The sequence below is a fragment of the Bos grunniens genome, chromosome 8, assembly GCF_055505025.1.
Source record: "Bos grunniens cultivar Pamir isolate PY7600 chromosome 8, Bosgru_T2T1.0, whole genome shotgun sequence".
Taxonomy (NCBI): Eukaryota; Metazoa; Chordata; class Mammalia; order Artiodactyla; family Bovidae; genus Bos; species Bos grunniens.
Window position 1 is genome coordinate 10,424,243 of NC_141172.1, and position 24,233 is coordinate 10,448,475.

A 24,233-nucleotide genomic window follows, 5' to 3' on the forward strand; every position below is an offset into this window, starting at 1 on the left:
CAAGTGTCTTTTAATTTCATGGCTGCAGTCACCATCTGCAGTGATTTTGGAGCCCAATAAAAGAAAGTCTGTCACCGTTTCCATTGTTTCCCCATCAATTCGCCATGAAGTGATGGGACCAGATGCCATGATCTTCATTTTGTGAATGTTGGTATTTAAGCCAACTTTTTCACTCTCCTCTTTCACTTTCATCAAAAGGCTCTTTAGTTCTTCCCTTTCTGCCATAAGGGTGGTGTCACCTGCATATCTGAGGTTATTGATATTTCTCCTGGCAATCTTGATTCCAGCCTGTGCTTCATCCAGCCCGACATTTCACATGATGTACATTGCATAGAAGTTAAATGAGCAGGGTGACAATATATAGCCTGATGTATTCCTCTCCCTATTTGGAACCAATCTGTTATTCCATGTCCAGTTCTAACTGTTGCTTCCTGACTTGCATACAGATTTCTCAGGGGGCAGGTCAGGTGATCAGGTATTCCCATCTCTTGAAGAATTTTCCACAGTTTGTTGTGTTCCAGAGAGTCAAAGGCTTTGGCATAGTCAATAAAGAAAAGTAGACATATTTCTGGAACTCTCTTACTTTTTCTATGATCCAATGGATGTTGGCAATTTGATCTCTTGTTCCTCTGGCTTTTCTAAATCCACCTTGAACATCTGGAAGTTCATGGTTCACATACTGTTGAAGCCTGACTTGGAGAATTTTGAGCATCACTTTGCTAGCGTGTGAGATGAGTGCAGTTGTGTGGTAGTTTAAGCATTTTTTGACATCGCCTTTCTTTGGAATTGGAATGAACACTGACATTTTCCAGTCCTGTGGCCACTGCTGAGTTTTCCAAATTTGCTGACATATTGAATGCAGTATTTTCACACCAGGATCTTTTAGTATGTGGACTAGCTCAACTGGAATTCCATCACCTCTGCTAGCTTTGTTCATAGTGATGCTTCCTAAGGCCTACTTGACTTCACATTCCAGGATATCTGGCTGGAGGTGAGTGATCACACCTTCATGGTTATCTGGGTCATGGAGATCGTTGTGGATAGTTCTTCTGTGTATTCTTGCCACCTCTTCTTAATGTCTTCTGCTTCTGTTAGGTCCATGCCATTTCTGTCCTTTATTGTGCCCATCTTTGCATGAAATATCCCCTTGGTATCTCTTGAAGAGATCTCTAGTCTTTCCCATTCTATTGTTTTCCTCTATTTCTTTGCATTGATCACTGAGGAAGCTTTCTTATCTCTCCTTGCTATTCTTTGGAATTCTGCATTCAGATGGGTATATCTTTCCTTTTATCCTTTGCCTTTAGCTTCTCTTCTTTTCTCAGCTGTTTGTAAGGCCTCCTTAGACAACAATTTTGCCTTTTTGCATTTCTTTTTCTTGGGGATGGTCTTGATTAGTATTTCTTGTACAATGTGCAATGTCACAAACCTCTGTCCATAGTTCTTCAGGCACTCTGTCTATCAGATCTAATCCATTGAATCTATTTGTAACTTCTACTGTATAATCGTAAGGGATTTGATTTAGGTCATACCTGAATGGCCTAGTGGTTTTCCCTACTTTCTTCAATTTAAGTCTGAATTTGGCAATAAGGAGTTCATAATCTGAGCCACAGTCAGCTCCCAGTCTTGTTTTTGCTAACTGTATAGAGCTTTTCCATCTTTTGTGGCAAAGAATATAACCAATCTATTTCGGTATTGACCATCTGGTGATGTCCATGTGTATCTCGTGTTGTTGGAAGAGGGTATTTTCTATGACCAATGCATTCTCTTGGCAAAACTCTGTTAGCGTTTGCCCTGCTTCATTTTGTACTCCAAGGCCAAATTTGCCTGTTACTCCTGCTATCTCTTGACTTCCTACTTTTGCATTCGAGTCCTGCACGATGAAAGGACATCTTATTTTGGTGTTAGTTAGAAGTCTTGTAGGTCTTCATAGAACCATTCAACTTCAGCTTCTTCTGCATTATAGACTTGGATTACTGTGATATTGAATGGTTTGCCTTGGAAATGAACAGAGATCATTCTGTTGTTTTTGAGATTGTATCCAAGTACTGCATTTAGAACTAGTTTTTTTTTTTTTTTACTATAAGTTACACCATTTATTCTAAAGGATTCTTGCCCACAGTAGTAGATATAATGGTCATCTGAATTAAATTTGCACATTCCAGTCCATTTTAGTTCACTGATTCCTAAAATGTTTATGTTCATTCTTGCCATGTTCTGTTTGACCACTTCCAATTTACCTTGATTCATGGACCTAACATTCCAGGTTCCAATGCAATATTGTTCTTTACAGCACCTGACTTTATTTACATTACCAGTCACATCTACAACTGAGCAGTGTTTTCCTTTGGCTCTGTCTTTTCATTCTTTCTGGAGTTATTTCTCCACTTTTCTCCAGTAGCATATTGTGCACCTACCAACCTGGGGAGTTCATCTTTCAGTGTCATATCTTTTTGCCTTTTTATACTGTTCATGGGATTCTCAAGGCAAGAATACTAGAGTGGTTAACCTTTCCCTTCTCCAGAGGATCTTCCTAACCCAAGGATTGAACCCAGATCACCCTCATTGAAGGTGGATTCTTTACCAACTGAGGTATGAGGGAAGCCCATATATAATTTACTATATATAAAAAACTGGATATATGTATATAATTGAATCACTTTGCAGTATACTTGAAACTAATACAACGTTGTAAATCAGCTATGCTTCAATTATATCCCCCAAATTCTATTAAGTACTTTTAGATCTCATCTGGTAATAAGTTAGCAATATATAGTCCAATTCTTCACTCATATTTAAAGAAATTGAAAATCCAAATAAAAATAAATTTCAGTAGGAGGTAAGCAAAATTTTTTGTGTAAAAAGAAAATATTTTGTGCAAATTCCAATTGTAAATGTGTGATGTTTTTATGTCTCATTTGTCCCAGTATAACTTTCTTAAAAGAATATACTTCAATACTTAGATAGGAAATTATTTAATTTAGTGTTTTATTTATGTTTTTGAGATTGTAAAGTTTATTTCAGTTAAGATGGTTCTGTGAGTTCAAACTTTGCTGCAGCTCCTTCTACTAAAGCTGACCCTTGAACAGCACAAGTCCTCTTATAGTCAGATTTTTTTTTCATTAAATACTGTAGTACTTCATGATCTGTGGTTGGTTGAATCTGCAGCTGTAGAACTGCAGATGCAGAGGGCTGACTTTGGGACTTGAACATTTGCAGATTTTGGTATCCATGGTGGGTCCTGAAATGAATCCCCCATGGATACTGAGGGATGAATGTAGATAACAATGATAGACAAAATATTAAACTAGAAACAACCATGAATGGACTAATTTGAAAAAACAGATCATCTTGGTATAAACTTTTCAAGGCACATCGATTTGAAATTCCAAACACTTTAGACTGAGAAGTTTCTTAACTTCCAGGGAAGAAAAAAGTAGGCTACAGGAGTACAGGCAGAACTTAGCTGCATTCTTCAACTGAGCTTTCACAAGGCTTCTGTCAAGTTTGGCTTCTGAGGAAATACTGGTGTCTAACCTCCCTCAGGTTGTTGGAAAAGTTCATTTCTTGTGCCTGTAGATCTCATGGTGGCTTGCTTCTTCAAGGTCAATGAGAAAACATTTCTGACCTTCAGGAGTGCCCCAGTCCCTCTTTCGAGGGATTTTTCCCCGTTAAGTCACGCCTATCCAGGATGTTCTTCCCCTTGATCAACTCAAATTCTACTAATTTGGGCCCTTAATCACATTATAAAAATCCTTCCCCTTTGCAAGGGCCTCTGGATTTGAAGCGTCATAAATTCAGCCAGCACTTGGGGATTATATTAAGAGTCATAAGGTGTTACTTAGGGTGTGTCTGCCACAAAAGAGTATATGCATGGTTATGTGATGAAGGCAAAGGGAGAAAGGTGTCTCACTCTCTATGGTGACAAGCCCATATCTATAATGCTTAAAATGAAAGAAATTAATTATCAATATTAACAGACATAGAGGAAAATGTTACAATGATGTGCTAAAAGAGGGGAAGATGATTTGTTTGAAAAGATGGATATGGGAGGGCAATGATGACAACTGCTGCTTCTTACAGGAGAATTTGTGTAATCACATGAATTTTAGAGTAGGTGATGGCAGAAGTTTGGTAAAAATGAAAACATTAAGGGAAGAAAATAAGAGGTTTTTCAACAGTTCAAGGAAGATCCAAGTTCTTAGGGAAAAAGTGCCCTTCAAGTTACAAGCAGAATAAATGTTCAACAGATTTTAATGCAGCTGCAGAATATCATAAAAGTACAGAGGTTTCTTATATGGGTTAAGATAAAAATTCCAAAAAATGCTTGGAACATAAAAGTCAACATTTAGTATTAAGGATGATTAAGAAGAAATCTTCAAAGATATCACATAGAAAAGGCAGATTATCTACAAAGAAATGACAATTAGGACAGGTCTCAACAAAATAAATGTCAAAAGAAAATGGAGAACCACATTGAATATGTCTCAAACAGTCTATCATTTTATATTTATATAAATTAGAATTTAAGAATTAAGTTAAAATAGAGGCATTTCTAGACATCTGAAAATTAAGAGCTTACCATAACTCAAAGGTTTTTCACTAGCAGAAATATGAGAGAGAAGAAGAGTGTGGGGTATATAGATCAGTCCTGAACACAAAAATTATTTTTAAAATATCAATTAATTATAGTAAATATTAATTATAAAAGTAAATAATAATTTTGAGAGCTTAAGATGGATAGAACTGGAACTCTGGACAAGAATAAGTTATATTGGAATAAGAATGCTGTATGAATAATTAACATGTGCTATATCTGTGTTTTGTTTTGGAGGACAGAAATTAGAAGCCTTATACTTGACTAACTTATAATTATGTATATTAAAAATTAATGGCAAGTAATTGAAGCTATATACAACTATGTTTTAGATCTTCAGACCTTATTTATCTAATAACTAGAATTTTGTATCCTTTTATCAACCTCTGTTTCTCTGTGTTCCACTATCCCATCACCCCTGCCAGCCACATTCCTCCTTTACTCCTGGCAAACACTTTTCTACTCTCTCTGTTCATGAATTCAACTTTCTTAAAGAATCCTCGTATAAGTGGTACCATGCAGTATTTGTCTTTGTCTGGCTTATTTCACTTAGCATAATTTGCTCCAAGTTCCAGTTGTTTCAAGTCACAGGATTTCCTTCTTTTTAGGGTTGAATTTCATGCGTGTGTGTGTGTGTGTATAGCCACATTTTCTTGATCCATTCACCCATCAGTGGATATTTGGGTTGTTTCTACTCCTTGGCTATTGTGTATAATGTTGCCATGAATGTGAGAACACAGATACTTCTTCAATACAATGGTTTTGTTTCCTTTTTGATATGTACCCAGAAGAGGCATTCCTGGTTCATGTGGTAGTTCTATTTTTAATTTCTTTTTTTTTGACAAGTACATACACAGGTATTTTTATTGTTAAGGTATAGTCGATTTAATGTTCATGCAGTTTTCCATAGTGTCTTAGCAGTTTACATTGCCACCAATAGTGCACAAGGGTTCCCTTTTCTCCACATCCTCATGAGCCCTTATTATCTTTTGTATTTTTGAGACTAGCCAGTCTAACACGTGTGAGGTGATACCTGATCATGGTTTTGATTTGTCTTCCCCTGATGATTAGTGATTTTGGAGCCCAAAAAATAAAGTCTGACACTGTTTCCACTGTTTCCACATCTATTTCCCATGAAGTGATGGACTAGATGCCATGATCTTAGTTTTCTGAATGTTGAGCTTTAAGTTAACTTTTTCACTCTCCTCTTTCACTTTCATCAAGATGGTTTTTAGTTCCTCTTCACTTTCTGCCATAAGGGTGGTGTCATCTGCATATGAGGTTATTGATAGATGGTGATTGCTGTCATGAAATTAAAAGATGCTTACTTCTTGGAAGGAAAGTTATGACCAACCTAGATAGCATATTCAAAAGCAGAGACATTATTTTGCCAACAAAGGTCCATCTAGTCCAGGTTATGTTTTTTCCAGTGGTCATGTATGGATGTGAGAGTTGGACTGTGAAGAGAGCTGAGCGATGAAGAATTGATGCTTTTGAACTAGGGTGTTGGAGAAGACTCTTGAGAGTCCCTTGGACTGCAAGGACATCCAACCAGTCCATTCTGAGGGAGATCAGTCCTGGATGTTCTTTGGAAGGACTGATGCTAAAGCTGAAACTCCAATACTTTGGCCACCTCACGCGAAGAGTTGACTCATTGGAAAAGACTCTGATGCTGGGAGGGATTGGGGGCAGGAGGAGAAGGGGACGACAGAGGATGAGATGGCTGGATGGCATCACTGACTCGATGGACGTGGGTTTGGGTGAACTCTGGGAGTTGGTGATGTTCATGGAGGCCTGGCGTGCTGCGATTCATGGGCTCGCAAATAGTCGGACACGACTGAGCGACTGAACTGACTGACTGATGATTAGTGATGTCCAACACTTTTTCATATACCTATTGGCCATTAGTATATCTTCTTTGGAAAAATGTCTATTCATGTCCTTTGTCCATTTTTATTTTCTTTACCTTTAAAAATTTTATTTTATATTGAATTATAGTTGATTACCAATGTTGTATTGGTTTCAGATGTGTAGCAAAATGATTTAGTTATACATATACATATATATATTCTTTTTCAAATTCTTTTCTCATTTAGGTTTTCATAGAATGCTGAATAGAGTTCCCTGTGATACACAGTAGGTCCTTGTTGATTATCTATTTTAAGTTTAGTAGTGTGTATAGATCAGTCTCAAACTCCTAGTTTATCCACTTCTCCGTTTTTCCCCTTTGGTAACTATAAACTTGTTTTCTAAGTTTGTAAGTCTGTTCCTTTGCCCACTTTTAAACAGAGTCCTTTGTGGGTTTTTTGCTATTGAGTTGTTTGAGTTCCTTAAAATAATTTGATTAAAGCTTTCAGGTGAACTAGAAGACAATGTTTGTCTGTTTTAAGATGATATTCTTAGAAAAAGGAGTACCCTCAGGTTTGTGTTGATCAGTTGTCTATCTCAAAAACCTGCAACAATTAATGTGATGCAGCATTTGGAGCATTGTCAAACAGGGATATTTGTTTTGAACTCTCTGCTGCCTATCTTAGTATGCAGCCTAAGTTTCATGATTGAGTGTAAAGAGTGGATTAGCCATGCCTGTAAATGTCTGTGCTCTGTCAGATTGCTTCCAATGATATTCTTACTTTCTCTGATATTATTTCTCTATCACAATACATCACTAAAAATTCTTTGTGTTATCATGGCCCTTTAAAGTCTATCCTGCTTTGAGAAAAAACTGGTTATAGTCTAAAGATATAGGAGCTTTGATTAGTATTTAACATTCTACTGAAATTAAAATCCATATTATAAACCACCCTTAAAAATATTTTCTTTTTTATTAATTGGGTTACATTTAAGATTATTTTCCTTATTTTCAGTTAACTATATATAAGATCTTTCCATAGGCTTGGTATCTTGTTAAGCCCAGTAGATTCAAATATTTTTATAGTATAGTCTTCCTGCCAGCTAGTAAAAATGTTTTCCCCTCTCACCTATATCTATATATGTATTTGCCTGTATGGTCAGGCCAATCAAGATGGCTGTTCTCTTGCTCTCTGTACATCACCTGCTTGAGTAGTTCTTGCTTCATTCACATGACTGGCTAACCCTTTTAATTTTAGGGCTTAATCAGTAACTACCTACATGCTTCATGATTTCTTGGTGGCTCAGTCGGTAAAGAATCTGCCTGCAATGCAAGAGACTGCCTGTGATGCAAGAGACCTAGGTTTGACCCCTTGGTTGGGAAGATCCCTTGGAGAAGGGCATGGCAACCCACTCCAGTATTCTTGCTTGGGGAATCCCATGAACAGAGAAGCCTGGCAGGCTACATGACATCACAAAAGAGTTGGAGATGACTTAGTGACAAAACTTCCACCACCAACAAATGTTTGACCCCTGCCCCAGCCCCTGGTTTTCCTGGTAACTGATGAGAGAATCTGGCATTGATTTCCCCTATAAATGGTAGCCTTCTTCTCCCCCAGGAGCAATGATTGCTATTGTGTCTTGTGAGCCAACTGCCATCCTTAGTGGGATGTTGTGCCAGTACTTCGCTTAAGACTAGTGAAATTCCTTCTCCAATAAACTGTTGATGTCTGTCGCCATCTCCAGGCTCACAACTCATTCTTGCAGGCTGAAGCAGTTCCAAGGTTTACAGGCCTGTGGGGTGCAGCCCAACGCTGTATCTATAAATAAATAATCAAACTGAAAAATCAGGATTGCCTTTGATTGTGATCAAGCTGTGAGAAATTTCTGAAACACACGTGACATTGTTTGAAGAGGGAAACAACTCTGAATATGTGGCAAGGGGAAGGCTGGTTCAGAATGTGGGCGCCATCCCCAAGTGATTGAGATGTGGTGATGGCAGAAACCTGGAACTGGTGCCTTTGGGCTGCTATCCTGCCGTAGAACATCCGATGGGTCCACACCTCCTCCAGGCCTCTCCCCCGTGGGTGAGGTGGCAATAATCAGAGGATCTGCCATTGGGTGTGGATATTGAGTTTGGGAACTTGGATAGGAAAAGAAACACAGAGAGTCCCAGGTGACGGGGGCACTAGGAAGAGCTGGGGGCACCCAGGAGGCTAGCTAGGGGTACACACTGGGTCGCAGCTCCTTCCTTCAGGACACAGCAGACGGGAGAATGCAAGTCACCTGAGTGATGAGCCTGCTACAAAACCTAATGAATTCCCAGACTAGACAGTTTTCTCTGAGCTGAGTTGATCGTGTACATAGGTAATGCTGAGCTGTTAACTGAATCTAAAGCACGTCCCAGTGTGAAAACGGAACTTGTGGGACGTGGCAACTCATTGCCTGAGGTTGCCCAGAGGCAAGTCACATGTGTACTTCACTAATCTTGAGTGAAGACTGCTGGCTGAGACCTGAGATTCATGGGGTTCTCATTCCGCAGCTCAAATCTTTGAACTGATAAGAGCACAAACTACGTGTCAGATTCAGTACACATGCTCTGCATTGAAACCTGATAACAGCTCTCTTCTGTCAGATGAAGAAACAGTACTGAAGATATAAGTGGTAAAAGCAGGATGCAAACCAGCATTCCTAACCTAAAGTTACTGCACTGAAACACTTAAGAGAGAGGTCAAGATCAACTTGAATCAGTAGCCAAAAAGGAAGAAACTTGGGAACATTCTTGAAATGACATCGATTTCTCTCTGCTGGGAGTTAGTGAGGTGAAGTGGGAGAAGAACTTGGGCAGAGTTCTAACAACTGAACAGCTACCCCAGGAAAAGAGAAAGACAACAGTAATCGTAAGAAGAGTTGAATGTCAACGAACGTTTGAACTCTGAGTAGATTTTCTTTATTCAGCTTTTTCTTCTCAGGTTAAAGTTCATATGTCTTGAATTTATTTTAACGTATAAAACTTTGATACTCTGATGTTGTGATTTAGCTGTCATGAAGATCTTCAGTTTTTACATTCTCTAAGGTGTTGTGTGTTTGACCTTGAAATGACTGATAAGTTCTTTAGCTTTGGTGTTTCTCAGTTAATTAGTGTATATACTCAAATAAGTAGTCTAATCTTAACTACTGCCTGGTATTTTCTCTATGTTACATAGCAGATTCATTTAGAGTTTTTCATTTCAACTTTTACCTTCAGTGATTTAGAAATGTATGGAGTGTTTTCTGCTTCTCCACTTTTAGGACTTAAGAAGCTCTACTTAGAGATCAAAGAGGTGGACTACACTAATAAGCAGGAGGAGAGGAGATAGGAAATGAATAATTAAGATGGATTTATCAGAAACAAGTAAGTACAAACCCTGTTAGTTTTAAAAGCCTATGTCTGATTACTTGATAAAGGAATACTAAGTTGTGTAGCTTCTTCCATAGATGAAATGTCTCTTCTAAACTTTTTGCTTTAATAATTGACACATATATTTAAAACTTGGCTATTTTCAATATCTAAGCACATTTTATTTTTAATTACAATTATATTTTCAAATTTAGAAGTATTTTCAAAATAAGATTATTTGCCAAAATATTCTACTCTTCTACCCTGATAGTATTTGAGGATATCTAATCTGATCTCTCGTTTCATGTTTTTTTTTTTTTTTTTAATATTATGCATATGGAAAAAGCAAAGCAGAAGGGATTTTATCTTTGCCTAAATACCATGTTTAGGTCATCATCACTCTTATATTTTTAAATTGAAATAACTTTAAGTAGAATTTATTATATAGCATTTTGAAGATAAACAAATGTCATGATCATCTTCTAAAGAAGAGGCAAAGCAGTTTGCTAAACAGAGACAAAGCAAAGTGCCAGTCATTGCAATTTACTTTTGATTTTGCTGCGGAAAGAGTGTGAAAGTCCCCAGAGCATATGATAATGTTTGAAGTGCTAGAACACATTTTTCCCCATTAATTCTTTATATTACCGCCCACATCAAATAGGCTTTCCTGCAGTTTACTGTTAGCTGTATACTCTGAATTTAAATAGCTATAGGACTGTTCCCCTGCCTAAGGGTACAACAAATGTCGTGACTACTAATTGAAACTGTAAAGCGAGGGCGATTATTTCTTCTCTTGATACTTTGTACTTAAATATCTGACTATGATTAAGAAATAGGCTGCTCTGTTGCGTACGCTGCCTTCCCTAGTAATCACAAACAGCCAAGTAGAGTAGAGAATGCATGGGTTGTTAGTTTTTAAGTGCAGGTATAAAACCAATTGAAAATGGAACACCCTGCAGCATTCACAGGATTTCAAAAATTTTATGATAAGAAAATACTTGGGAAAATAAGGGTTATATTCTTCATTGTTTTTATTTGTTCATTAAATTAGTATTTATTGAGGATTTGTTTTGTGTTAGCACTGACCTAGGCACTGGGAAAACATCAGGGAAGCAGAGAAGAAAACAGTCCCTATCCTCATGGATCTTACATTAAATAAAATATTTAAGTTTACATGTAACATAAAATATCCTAAAAGGTAGAAATGGAATAGAAAATAGAATTTTTGTATGGAGAAAAGTGAGCTGGGACTTGAGATGGCCAGTGTAAGTTAGACAAATGGCCAGGAAAGACCTTGCAAAGAGGGAGACGTGTGCATAAAACCCGAAGTGAGTCACACAGAATATTGAAGGAAAAGAGCTCAAGCAGAAGGAAGAAAACAGCGAAGTCCCTAAAGCATGTGTGTGCTGGAAATAGGCAAGAAACCAGCAGGAGAATGGTATTGCTCAAGAAAATTGCCTCAGAGAAGAATAAGAGGTGGCCTTCAAAGTAGGAGTTTTGGAGGTGGGGCTTTGTAGATTTTTATGATGTGATGGAGAGAGAAAATCACTGGGACCTTGGGGCAGCCATCCGACAAGCTCTGTGGTATATTTTAATAAAAGTTCTCTAGCTGTGTTCTTGGGGGGAAAATAACAGTAATGGAACAAGGGCAGGAGTGAGGAGTAATGAAGCTAGAAATCATGCTCCCCTCTCTTCCTACTCTGTGCCTCCCAAGAGTGACATGTGTGGCATATATTAACTCTTAAGTGGCTTCTCTGAGTCTGTCTTGCATTGGGGTCAACTAAGGAGAGACATCTACAGGGGAGAATGGGAGGTGAGTAAAATTTACATCCTTATTACTCCCCTCTCCTGCTGTTTCAGGTCCCCAGTGTTGTCTGTGTCCATCCCCCAGGGCCTGGTTCTTGCCAGTGGTCCTCTGTGTTATCTACATCTATGACTTCCTGTAACAACTTCTAAGCGTGAAGGTTGTGATATCTTCCTGCCAGAGCTAACATGGGGATATCACGTTATCCCTTGTTGATGTTCTAATATCTGCTCATGCCTGCGTGTGTACTCAGTCACTTTAGTCATGTCTGACTCTTTGCAACCTCATAGACTGTAGCCCTTCGGGCTCCTCTGTCCATAGGATTTCCCAGGCGAGAATACTGGAGTGGGTTATCATTTCCTCCTCCAGGGGATCTTTCCAGCCCAGGGATTGAACCCGCATCTCCTGCACTACAGGCAGATTCTTCACCACTGAGCCATTAGGGAAGCCCCAGTGTCTGCTCATACCTCTGTAAATAGCTCCTTTGTTATGTCCTCCTTAACTGTTCATGTTTGCCATCTGTTTTCTGCCTGGAATTGCCTGATGCACCAGATAGGGGACATGCCATACTCTGGGGACATAGCATGGTGCTTTGGTCCAGGGTGATAGCAGTGAAGGTGGTGAAATGTGGTTGAATTATGGAGATGTGTAGACATCAGAATCTCCTGGATTTACTAATGAGCGCAATGTAGGGTGAAGTGTAAAAACATCTAGGTAATGCCTAGATTTTTGGCCTGAGGAACTCAAATAATGGAGTTGACTTTGGATATACTCTCTTGAAGTTCAAGGGAGAAAACTGAACTAGAGATAGAAAACTGGAAGTCGTATGTGGAGAGATGGTTATTACACCTTGATATAGGGTGAGATCAGTAAGGGACTGAGATCTAGTAAGAATCTGGGTCTTGGCGCAGCCTAATATTTAGAATAAATGAGGAAAAATCTGAAAAGGAGAGTGAAATGCGATTACACAGTAGGTAAAAGGCATTCCGAAAGATTGTTATATTCTGGAATCTAAGTAAAGAAACTATGCAATGAGAATGAGTAAGAAAGACTGCTTGTAAGGTTTTGAGAAACTGATGCTGGCTGACTTTCAGTGTGGAGTATTAAATTTAAAAATATATGTATATGTATATATATATGTAAATATTTTTGATACATAAGTTACAGATAGCACAAAGAGATATTTGTTTAGTCCTGACAGCTTCATAAGACAGCTTGTATTTAAGATGTGAAGATACAAATGTGACTACTTCTTAGCATCCTACAGTGTCCATCTATATGATAAGCCCTGACGGATTCTAGTGTCAGAAAGTTAAAAGTTATTTACCCTAAAGTTGCTATGTAACACAGGGAGCTCAATCCAGTGCCCTGAGACAGCCTGGAGGGGTGGAGTGGGGTTGGGAGTGGGAGGAAATCTCGAGAGGGAGGGGACATATATGTATGCTATGGCTGATTCACATTGTTGTACGGCAGAAACCAATACGACATTGTAAAACAATTATCCTCCAATTTTAAAAAAGTTATTTACCCTAAAGAAGTAGAAGCATCTGAATTAGGGGGAAAAACACAATATTCAGTGACTTCTACAGGACAAGTTCATGAATTTAATGGTATGAAGGGGAAGGAGGTGCTGCTTTTCAGCCCATCCTCAATAACCTAAATAGTGAAGAATAAGGAGAACTTGGAGCTCACCTGTTGGGAAACATATTTATGGCTACCGTAAATAATTTAAGGGAGAACTTCAGGTAAGGAGGGCAGCCATAGGCTACTTTGTTATGTCTTAAAATTCTTAACTCTCCATATCTTTTGTCTTTAAAAATAGCTAGTGATTAATTTAGTGATTAAGTAAAAATAATTCAATGAGCTTATTTTCTTGAGTTTTAGTTGATACATTATTTTTTGATATGATACATTATTATAATTCCAATATTTCAGTTCATTGGAAAAATCTCACTTTTTATGAGGTTACTCATTAATCATTACAAAAATGCTTACGTGTGTCACACTTTTATAATTAAATTATTCTGCAGAATGAGCTATTGCTGTGTGAAAGATTGGCCTCAAAACCTAATTCAATACTAGATTAGCAAATTTCTTTCCAAAGGGATTTGAATCAGAAAGCTCACAGGAATCATGTAATATATAAAAGGAGATTTATATTTACTGAATGACACCAGTCTTAATTTGTACACATATGCCAAGGTGACTAATCAAAAAATCGATATTAATAGTCCTATGTGAAACTTTTGATTCAATTCATTTCAGGCATTAAGGATACAATTTTCTAGGACCACACTTGAACTGCATTTCATTTTACTGTGAAATTTGAGAGGAGGCCTGAGATTTTCTGATTATTCTTTTCATAAACCTTTATGTTCTACATGATACTCACTTCTCCCTAGAATTATGGTTTTCACAAGCATGCTAAAGATTTAGATGATCTCTCTTACCAGCAAAATTTTTCTTTTTTAATCTTTCAAAAATATATTCAGCATGCTTCCCTTTATTTAAGAAGGTAGAGAGTTAAATAAGTAGGGGGAGGTGGATGAACCTAGAACCTCTTCTACAGAATGAAGTCAGGAAGAGAAAAACAAATATCATATATTAATGCGTACAAATGGAATCCAGAAGAATGGTACCCTGATGAACCTAGTGAAGAGCGGACTTGTGGACATTCTAAGGGAAGGTGATGGTGGGACGAATTGGGGAAGTAGTGAGGGGGTAACAGGCAGGAAGGCTAGGGGCCCCCAAGCAGAGGAAATAGACGGCAAGGGTCAGCCATTTTTTTTTTTTTTCCTTCTCTATACAAAATTTAAAGGGGATTTCTTTTAAAATCCTGTGTTGCCATGACGACATCTGGTTCCCCCTGAATGTAAGTTTTCTCAGACCTTGAGCTAACCAATGCATTTTTCTTATGGAAATGTTTTTCTTAAGCTATATTAATGAAACTATGTTGCTTGGAAATCTGCCTTTCTTCAAGATTCATGTCCATTGTTTTATGGCCTGGAATGACTCACTTGTGCCAATGCTATCTCAAGATGCGTGTTGTGGGCGAGGTGTCTGTTGCCACTCTCAGTTTTGAGGCGTTTCTTTTCTCTGTTTAGCAGCTTGCTAATAGGCATAGAACTCATTGCTAAAAACTAGTGAGAGAGTCAGTTCCTAGGTAGGTTGATAAGGAGTCTGGGGGTCCCCAAGGAGAGAGGGGTCTGGAATTCTCAAGGAGGAAGAAAGGACAAACTTTTTTTCTTTCTCCACATTCCTTAGGATTATATAACAATAATGTATCCTGCCTAAAGACAGTCTCTGGATTAAACCTTCTGTTATCTTAAAATGTAAATTATGGGAGTAGACCTGGTCTTTACAAGGATGTATCCTGCCTGAGGACAGTGTTATCTTAAAATGTAAATTATGGGAGTAGGTCTGATGAGGTCTTTACAACCTCCAGACATTCTTTGGATTATATAACTTCATTGTTAACACTAGCAAGCGGGTACTCTTTCTGCCCCCTTCTGATGCCTATGTCAGAAGCTTTCTCTATCTCCTTTATACTTTAATAAAACTTTATTACACAAAAGCTCTGAGTGATCAAGCCTCGTCTCTGGCTCTGGATTGAATTCTTCTCCTCCAGGGGCCAAGAATCCCGGTGTCTTCGCGTGATTCAACAACAACCTTTCACTAGCAAGGGCGCACTCTTTCTGCCCCCTTCTGATGTCTATGTCAGAAGCTTTCTCTATCTCTTTTACTTTAATAAAACTTTATTACACAAAAGCTCTGAGCTATCAAACCTCATCACTGGCCCCGGATTGAAATCCTGTCCTCCAGAGGCCAAGAATCCTGGTGTCTTTCACAGCTCATAGCAACACCTTTCTATCATATGTAAAACAGTGGGAATTTGCTAAATAACACAGGGAGCCCACCTTGGTGCTCTGTAATGACCTAAAGGGGTGGAGTTGGGGGAGGAGAGGGAGGCTCAGGTGGAAAGGGATATATGTGTGTGTGTGTGTGTGTGTGTGTATGACTCTCTCATGTCATTGTATAGCAGAAACCAACACAAAATTGTAAAGCAATTTTCCACCAATTAAAACATAAAATAGAAAATAAAAAGGATAATAATTACAATGGGCTGAAACATGTCAAATGCTAAAATCCATGAGTTCATGATGATATATATTTTGAAAAGCTCATTGTTCTGAACAGAGGTGAAAGAGGGAAATTACCGAGGTTTTGCCCTGTCTGTTAATATAGTGTATCTCTCGGTGGGCTTCCTAAGTGGCACTAGGGGTAAAGAACCTTCCTACCAATACAAGAGACATAACAGATGAAGGTTCAATCCCTGGGTCAGAAAGATCCCCTGGAGGAGGGCACAGCAACTCACTCCAGTGGTCTTGCCTAGAGAATCCCATGGACAGAGGAGCCTGGCAGACTACAGTCCATGGGTCGCAAAGAGTCAGACATGACTGAAGCGACTTAGCATGCACTCACGCACATATCTCTCAGTGACCAGAGTTGCTGAGGGGAAGTTTATCTTACCAAAAGATAAATGAAGCTAAGCAATGCTAATGCTATTGATTAAAGATCCCAGGCTTACTGAAGTTACATGTTGTTCTGTAGACTTTTGTCTAGTAGATAAACAATTGTTTCTGTCCAGTGGAAAAGATAACCCCTAAAGTAAGATACAACCAGTTTAGATATAACCTAGCAAACTGACTCTAGCATTTCTTTATTAAACTGAAAATGAATCTGTAGCCCCTCAAAAGTGTACTTTGAATGGCTCTTTTTATCTTACTGTTTTCCTCATTAATGAGTTGAGTAAAATCCTAGATGTGTGTTTATGCTAAATTTGATGAGAGTCATTATTTTATGTTTTTGAAAGTTATATTTTAGCAGCAATAAGTAATAAAACTAGTAAGTGAAGAAGAAATGATAGATTTGGATTGTCACACTGCTTTGCAACTCCTACGGAATTAATGGATTAGGCAAAAATCGTCAATTGCTAATGATGTAACACACAGAAGAGATAATTAAGTGATATGTTCGTTATGATGGAAATACACAGTACCACCTTGAGAGCAGCTGTGCCAAAAATACTGAACCTGGATCTGAAGATATAGGTCAATTAATAAACAGGTTTTGGAACAAATGGCGCTGTATTATTTTTAGTGATAATAAAAAGCACCTTTTTATTAAAAATTTTTTTTATTAAATTTAATTTATTAAAAAGCATCTAACCCTTTCAGTCAAAGCTGGCAGTGTCATGATGGTTAACATTCTCAAGAACTTTGTAGCTGTCTCATGTATATCTTGGGATTCACCTCACTGGGCAAGAGCCTCCTGCTTCACACATCTCCCCTGGTTATCTCCTGTCTCTATTCCTGGCTTCTGCTTAGCTTGCTGAAGGCATCTATGAGTCACATGCTTAATCTTTTAAGTGTCTCAATACCCTGACTTACTAATTTTTTTCTAAGTTATTAGTGAAACGATATTCAGTGACACCCTCAGGGTTTTTTTCTTTCTTCTTTGGAGCATAATTTCCTGAGAATGATCTCTTTACTTTCACATCTTTTACAATCTGAGATAGAATAATAATTTCCCAAAGTATCAAAATCCTGGTCCTTTTGGTTTAAAAGTTCTACCTTGAACTTAAATCCTTCCTCCCGCGTTTTATGAGGACCAGCAAGAAGAAAACCATTCATACCTTCAACGCCTTGGTTGGAATCTCCTCAGTGAAATACCTAAGTTTATCACTTACAGCTTGTGCTTTCTATATGATGATAGAACACAGTTCTCCTAAACTGTCTGCCACTATGTAACAAGAATTCCCTCTCCCAGACATTTGAGGAAGGTAGGCAAAATAATAGAAGAACAAGGTAAACATAAAAAGTGACCTAGAGGAAGCAGAATTTAAAAAAATTTCTTTCTCCCCTTCATGCTCTGTCACGTCTGAGTCTTTGTGACCCCATTGACTATAGCCCACCAGGTTCCTCTTTCCATGGGCTTCTCCAGGCAAGATTCCTGGAGCGGGTTGCCATGCTCTCCTCAAGGCTTTCTCCTAATACCTTTCAATTAATAACTTAGAAGAATTCAGGAATGCATGAATATTCTACCCATAGAATACCATTGTATGCATTAAATTCTACTCATGAAAAGAAATAATAAAAGAACTGATTGATATGATTCTAATTTCCTTCTAAGTTCTCACTAGAGGCACCTTTAATATCTGTAATATTTCTACTGGCAGTATGCTCATGATTTACATGTTCTCTGAAGGGATGTTTCTTCTACCCTACTCCTCACTTCCTGCTGAGTCCTTACTGGCAGCATCATTTTTTTTTTTCCATTTTTCTTTTAAATTGGAGTTCAAATGCTTTTCAGTGTTGTCTTAGTTTCTGCTGTTCAGCGCGTGAGTGAGTTATGTCAGTGTTGTGTTAGTTTCTGCCGTACAGCGCGTGAGTGAGTTATGTATATACATCTCCTCCCTCTTGTGCCTCCATCCCTCCTGTCTGGATCATCACCGAGCACCGAGCTGAGCTCCCTGTGCTCTATGGCAGCTTCCCACTAGCTATATATTTTACACATGGTAGTGTATATATGTTAGTGCTACTCTCAGTGTAGCAGCATCATTTTTTATCCACTTTTGTACTCTTGGTATATTCAAAATGCTCTAGACTTTTCCTATCATGCTCCTCAAAATTCTTCTAGCCTCTGCCCACTGCCCAATTCTAAAGTCACTTCCATACTTTAAGGTATTTATTAGAGTAGCACTCTACTCTCAGTACTAAAATCTGTTTAGTTTTCGACTACTGCTGTATCAAATGACCACAAAGTTAGAGATTTAAAATAATATAAATGTATTATCTTACAGTTCTGTGGTTACAAATCCAACAGGGATCTCAGCGTGACAAAATCAAGATGTCAGCAGGACTTTGTTTAGCTTTCAACTGATCAGATTTCCAGGAGAGTGCTGACAAAGTGGTGTGGAAACATGCCTCAGAGGATGGAATTTTAAACTAAATTTCTAGAACTGAGGGAAACACATGTTTCTCTCTACATGAGGGAAGGCCTCTTCATGAAAAAAGAGGTAAACATAGATATCTGTGAGGAGTTTTTGGAAATCAACTATTTAAATTTAGGAAATCAAGAATGCTAAAAAGCTTTCATAAAAGAAAATAATACACACAAGAAGACACATCTAGTTTGGGCGTGTCATCAGTACCACTAGCAGATGATGAAGTAGAAACACTTTTAAAGATGTAGGTTTAAATAATTTTAAACACAGAGTACCTAGGCCAGTCAAATTATTAGTTATGAATGAACGTAAAATTAAAGATACACATGCGTTAAAGTACTCAGAATGTTTACCTCCTACACACTCTTCCTTGGGTTTTGAGTTTTAGTAAAATGAGGCACAATAAACCACAGAAATGGTACAGACCTAACAGAAGCAGGAGGTATTAAGAAGAGGTGGCAGGAATACACGGAAGAACTGTACAAAAAAGAACTTCATGACTCAAATAGCCATGTGGTGTGATCACTGGACTAGAGCCAGACATCCTGGAATGTGAAGTCAAGTGGGCCTTAGAAAGCATCACTTCGAATAAAGCTAGTGGAGGTGATGGAATTCCAGTGGAGCTATTTCAAATCCTGAAAGATGATGCTGTGAAAGTGCTGCACTCTATATGCCAGCAAATTTGGAAAGTTTTTCAGTGGCCACAGGACTGGAAAAGGTCAGTTTTCATTCTAATCCCAAAGAAAGGTAATGCCAAAGAATGCTCAAACTACCGCACAATTGCACTCATCTCACACGCTAGCAAAGTAAAGCTCAAAATTCTCCAAGTCAGGGTTCAGCAATACATGAACCGTGAACTTCCAGATGTTCAAGATGGATTTAGAAAAGGCAGAGGATCAAATTGCCATCATCACTGGATCATAGAAAAAGCAAGAGAGTTCCAGAAAAACATCCACTTCTGCTTTATTGACTATGCCAAAGCCTTTGACTGTGTGGATCACAACAGACTGTGGAAAATTCTTCAAGAGATGGGAATACCTGATCACCTGACCTGCCCCCTGAGAAATCTGTGTGCAGGTCAAGAAGCAACAGTTAGAACTGGACATGGAACAACAGACTGGTTCCATATTGGGAAAGGAGTAAGTCAGGGCTGTATATTGTCATCCTGCTTATTTAACTTATATGCAGAGTACATCATGAGAAACGCTGGGCTGGAAGAAGCACAGCTGGAATCAAGATTGCCGGGAGAAATATCAATAACCTCAGATATGCAGATAACAACACCCTTATGGCAGAAAGTGAAGAAGGACTAAAGGGCCTTTTGTTGAAAGTGAAAGAGGAGAGTGAAAAAGTTGACTTAAAATCAGCTCTCAAAAAACAAAGATCATGGTATCTGGTTCCATCAGATGGAAAATAGACGGGGAAACAATGGAAACAGTGACAGACTTTATTTTTGGGGGCTCCAAAATTACTGCAGATGGTGACTGCAGCGATGAAATTAAAAGACGCTTACTGCTTGGAAGAAAAGTTATGACCAACCTAGACAGCATATTCAAAAGCAGAGACATTACTTTGCCAACAAAGGTCCATTTAGTCAAACCTATGGTTTTTCCAGTAGTCATGTATGGATGTGAAAGCTGAGCGCTGAAGAATTGATGCTTTTGAACTGTGGTGTTGGAGAAGACTCTTGAGAGTCCCTTGGACTGCAAGGAGATCCAACCAGTCAATCCTAAAGGACATCAGTCCTGAATATTCATTGGAAGGACTGATGCTGAAGCTGAAACTCCAATACTATGGCCACCTGATGCAAAGAACTGACTCTTCTGAAAAGACCCTCAGGGTAAGATTGAAGGCAGGAAGAGAAGGGGACTGCAGAGGATAAGATGGTTGGATGGCATCACCAATTTGATGGACATGAGTCTGAGCAGGCTGCAGGAGTTGGGGATGGATGGGAAGCCTGGCATGCCATAGTCCATGGGGTCGCAAAGAGTCAAACACGACTGTGTGACTAAACTGAACTGAACTGAAAATAAGGAAAGACTCTCCAGATGAGAAAGACATGAACTATGGTAAATAGTGGATCAACCAAACACAGCTGTTTGAGAAGGAGCCTGAGAATAGCAGCTGTGCACCTGACCTAGGAGCCCAGCCTGAAGCTGAGGGTGGAGGCCTCTGGGGCCAGGGGAGAGGGGGATGTTTTTAACTATGGAGGAGACAACTGAGAGATTTGACATCTTGATAATGCAGTAAACAAATGGAGGGCAAGAAGTATAGGATGACAACCTCCAGGAGGGACAAAAAAAAAAATTGTATTCCAAAGTGTTATTCCAAATAAGAAGGGAAAAGTTTCAATTAGTACAGAAAAACAAAATGATTAAGAGATTGGGTGACATCAGAGATAGGGTGGGAAGTCATGTGATTCTTCTGCCCCATAACAACAAAAAATATCAATCATCAATAATGAATGGGGAGTAGAGGTCAATAAAAAATGTACAAGAAAGGCATGGTATGAATCTGAAGCAGATCAAAACATGGCAAAAATTAAAAGAAATATAATGGAAATATGCTACTTGAACTGCAGCAAACAATATTTCCTAACCATAATGCTAGGATTTCAGATTTGAACTTTAGAATATGAAAAACTTTGAATACCATGAATTCAATATTCCTTATGTTAATACATAAATACAGTTATAATTAAAAGAGGTTGGGATGTGAGTGCCAGGTGAAGCAAGGAGGGCTGTTTCATGACAATTATCAGGTGACCAAATAAAGCTACAGATGCCATAATATAGAAATTATCTGTGTATTGACTGGTAATTCAAGTTAGGAAAATGATACTTCTGTTTCAGCTTTGTTTTATCATTTTTCCTCCTTTATCCCTAAGTACAAAATATATGCAGCAATATGAAAGTCTTCATTGTGAAAATTACTCATTCCCTCCTACTTAGCCATCCTTCTCTACTTTTAATTCTATATGCAGAAGCAATGGTTCAGATTTTGCTATTTTAAATTTTTAAGGTGGTTTATTCCTGTTTTGACCAAATAAGGAATCTAGAGTTTTGTTTTTGTCCTTTTTTAAAAGTGCATGAAACTGTAAATGGAGGTTTAATTACACTCTTCGAAGTTTCAGGGTAGTTCAGTACAGAAATCAAAACTAAGATTGATTTAAAAGATTATCTAGATCTTTGGTCTTTCTTGTTTTGTCTCTTATCATTTTTGCCTCTATATTTGTCTTACAGTTTTTTTAGGCAAAATTTACATACGTTGAAAGGTACAGACGTGTATCTTCCGAGATCCGTCTGTGTTGTGAGTGCTTTGGTGGTTTGTTGCTTTTTCAGTTGAGTGATATTACATGGTAAGAATATACCACTGTTTATTCACTCTTCCGCTAATGATATTTCCAGTTTGGGCTATTATGAATTAATCTGCTATAAACACTCTTGTATAAACATTTTCATGAGCATATGTTTTCATTTATTTTATTTATATGCCCGAAGTAGAGTTGAGGGTCAAAAGGTAAGAGCATGTTTAATGGGATAGGAAATTGCCAGACTTTTCCTAAAAGTGGTTGCAAAGTGAAGTGAAGTGAAAGTCGCTCACTTGTGTCTGACTCTTTGCTACTCCATGGACTATGCAGTCCATTGAATTCTCCAGGCCAGAATACTGGAGTGGGTAGCCTTTCCCTTCTGCAGGGGATCTTCCCAACCCAGGGATTTAACCCAGGTCTCCTGCATTACTGGCAGATTCTTTACCAGCTGAGCCACAAGGAAAGCCCAAGAATTGGAGTGGGTAGCCTATCCCTTCTCCAGCAGATCTTCCCAACCCAGGAATCGAACTAGGGTCTCTTGGATTGCAGGTGGATTCTTTACCAACTGAGCTATCAGGGAAGCCCAAAAGTGGTTGTACCATTTCACATTCCCAACAGAAGTGTATGGGTGCTCCGCTGGCTTACATCCTTGCCAATATTTAGTTTGGTCAGTGTATTTAATTTTAACCATTCGAGGGGATGTGTAGGGGCATCTTGTTATGACTCGAATTTGCATTTCCTTCATATGACTAAGGGCGCTCCAGGTGGCTCAGCAGTAAAGAATCTGCCAGCAATGCAAGAGACACAGTAGATGGGGGTTTGATCACCGGGTAGGGAAGATCCCCAGGAGGGAGACAAGCAGCCCACTCTAGTATTCTCGCCTGGAGAATGAACAGAGGAGCCTGAGGACTGCTGTCCATAGGGTTGCAAAGAGTTGAACTTGACTGAAGTGACCAAGCATGCGCCCATATGACTAATGGTATGCACCTCTCTGGTCCCTAATTGGCTCTTCAGATATCTTCACATGTGGACTTATAGTTTAGTGTTTTGCCCATTTTAAAAATGAATTATTGTTCTTATTTATTTGTAAGAGTTATTTATACCTTCAGGATAGAAGTCACTTGCCAAATTTATATTTCACAAGCATTTCCCTCCAATATGTGTCTTATCTTCCATTTATAAACAATCTTTTTGTTTGATGAAAGTTTTAAATTTTGATCAAAATATTATTTTTAGTGTTTGCTTTTCTGTGGGGTAAGAAATGTTTTCCTTTCCATGGTCACAAAGGTATTCTTCTATGATTTCTTCTAAAAGCTTCATAGTTTAAGCTCTTACATTCATGTCTGTGATCCTTCTTGGAATAATTATAATGTATGCTATAAGGCCAAGGTTAATATTCATTTTTTTTTTCCATATGAGTTTTCAGTTGTTCCTCCCTACTTGTAAAGACTTTCCTTTCCTCTTTCTATTGCTATGTTGCCTTTTCTGGGGAGCAATTATTCATATAAAGTTGTACCTGTTTTTGAACTCTCTATCATGCTTGTTTTATTTATTTTTCTATCCTTATGCCAACACCGCACTGTCATGATTTCTGTTAACTTTATCATGTCTTGAAGCTCAGTAACATAAACCTTCTAAATTTGATTCTCATTTTCAAGGTTGTTAAAATACGAAGAAACATAATTTTGCATATAAGTAGCTTCTTTTTGGTATTTACATATCTAGAAATGTTTTTGAAGTAATCTAAATTATTATCTATTTTAGAAAGTTTCGATTATACAGATAAACAGAAGAAAATTATAAAAATTATTCCTAACCCTCAGTTGGCTTGGACATACCTAAGGACACTTGCAAAAACACTATAAATAAGAGCAAGTCTATAACTACAGTGGCAAGTGGGTGCAATTGTCAATTAATCTAGTGTTTTAACTGCAGGGTTTTAAGAGCAGTCCTACACTGGGAGATACATACATACATTTTTGCCCATGCAGAGGTTCAATTGGCAAGAGCTAATATTGTCTTCTTCTTCAAAAAAACTTTAGTATATCAAGTGAAGTGAAGTCGCTCAGTCGTGTCCAACTCTGCGACCCCATAGACTGTAGCCCACCAGGCTCCTCCATCCATGGGATTCTCCAGGCAAGAATACTGGAGTGGGTTGCCATTTCCTTCTCCATAGTATATCAAACTGGGTTATAAATATGTTCTCTCTGTCAACAATTCAGAAAAGCAGAAAATATTAGCGGGATTCTGGTTGTTTCTGCCTTAGCTGAAATTCTTAAATTATACATGATT

General features: G+C 38.3%; 1 long non-coding RNA gene across 6 annotated transcripts in view; it reads left to right on the top strand.

The window, feature by feature from the left end:
- Window positions 1-24,233, top strand: part of LOC147366665 (uncharacterized) — a 312,135-nt gene that overhangs the window by 124,726 nt on the left and 163,176 nt on the right. For all 6 annotated transcript variants that reach the window (XR_015169445.1, XR_015169444.1, XR_015169446.1 and 3 more), the window contains one exon: window positions 9,734-9,836. This is a non-coding gene — a long non-coding RNA (uncharacterized LOC147366665). The remainder of the gene's footprint in view (window positions 1-9,733; window positions 9,837-24,233) is intronic.